Source organism: Zalophus californianus, chromosome X (assembly GCF_009762305.2).
Source record: "Zalophus californianus isolate mZalCal1 chromosome X, mZalCal1.pri.v2, whole genome shotgun sequence".
NCBI classification, from domain to species: domain Eukaryota; kingdom Metazoa; phylum Chordata; class Mammalia; order Carnivora; family Otariidae; genus Zalophus; species Zalophus californianus.
In genome coordinates, this window is record NC_045612.1 from 125585184 (window position 1) to 125586924 (window position 1741).

At 41.0% G+C, this 1741-nt stretch overlaps 1 pseudogene; it reads right to left on the reverse strand.

The window, feature by feature from the left end:
- Positions 1-215: 215 nt before the first annotated feature.
- Positions 216-1058, reverse strand: LOC113930258 (annotated as a pseudogene).
- Between the last annotated feature and the right edge of the window lie 683 nt (positions 1059-1741).

Genomic DNA, 1741 nt, shown 5'->3' on the forward strand with positions numbered 1-1741 from the left:
GGTCGGCATTATAGATACATAAACATAACAGTCAAAAAAAAATCCACTTTCCTGAACTTTATTAAAGAAAAAGCAATGATGGTAAATCTCGAGAACATAGTCAATTTTCTAGGATTCTTCCCTTGAAAATGTTACATTTGATTTCCAAACACATGCCAGAGTGTACATGGTTCCCAATGGTACTAAGTAGGTGAGAAGCTGAAATCCTAAAATGTTCATCTTCCAACTTTCCCCAGTCTGTGGTCTGTCTTTGGGTCAGCAATAATTGCCTGAACAGCTACTGTGGCTTCATGAATTTTTGTCTGTAGCTCTCTGAGCTCTTCTATATGCAGCAATCGCAGAATTTGAGCAGCTTCATTAAGAACTGCATCTCGACTGTGTCAAAACCAAGAATATGTTTGTCTAAAGCAACAGGCAAGCCCCCTTTCGTTTGATTTGCTTTAGCAACTGCATCCTGGGTCAGGCGCTCCTGGACCAAAATGCGAATTGCCTTAAGCATTACCAGGTAATCATCATGACGCTGAATCTGAAGAAGGTTAGCCAAAGCCATTACACCAGCCTTAAAATCAGGATTATTTACATCCAAGTTGATCCGTGGCTCTGCATTTTTAGCTGCATTGTCAGCATTTTTTGTATTGTCAGGTACCAAGTCCTTGTATTTTTCAGCATTATCTCCATATTCAAGTGTAACAGCTAAACCAAGAAGCCAGTCAATTGCTTCTTGTCTATCTCGAATCTTGAAAGGACAGTTAACATCTTTGAGATACTTTTCAAAGAACTTGGGCCAGTCACTGCTGTGGATGTTTCTTTTAAATTACCTCTGTCTTCAATCTTGTAGTGTCTGATTTTCTGGTCTTCAAGCCAAACAGTAAAGTTTCTCCCATCCAAGTACTAACCAGGCCCGACCCTGCTTAGCTTCCGAGATCAGACGAGATCGGGCGCGTTCAGGGTGGTATGGCCGTAGACCAAACAGTAAAGTTTCTAAATTCTGTTTCATTTTTGCAGTTGAAGCCAGCCGGGTTGTGGTAGTCGAGGGCCGTCAGCTTGCGTCGGAACATGGTCCCCACGACTCGCTCTGCTCCCCGGGGCTTCGGCCCGGAAAGAACAGGCGAGGAGCAGCCGGCGGCGCAGGCACGGGTGACGCCGCCAGTAATCCTCCTTTAAATAAATGACTTCATTGTTTAGGCCCAAATGTAACTATGGGAGACATTCCTTCTATCCTCGTCTCTAGATTTATTTAAGAATGAAATGGGAGAAAGAAATGCATAAATATGGGGTGGAAAATCCCATTACAGTAAAGTGGAGATAAACGTTTTTAAATGGAATTCTTTGCCTAGTCTCTCCTATTTTAGATGCCTTCAGAAAAGCTGTAACATGTTTTCTTTGATTCTTTCTATAGTCTTGAAATCAAAACTTTTCCTAAATAGTGCCAAACAGTGAGTTTAAAAGTTAAAGAAGAAAATTGCACTGGTTGAAGCTTGTCTTCATGCCCAGACCAAATCAACACTGACTCAATGGCCATACCAAATTGGTTGTTCAATCTCAAGGTCTACCAAAACAAATTGGGTGTGCTTTCTATTCATATGACTGCAGACCTATTAGGACAGCCAATCCACTTCCAAAAAAACAAAACAAAAACAAAAACAAAAAACAAACAAACAAAAAAAACCCTTAAATTCAACTTTGTGTTCTCTCTGGCTCACCCAGAAACAGAATCAACTGTCTTTGGTCTCAGGTTTTT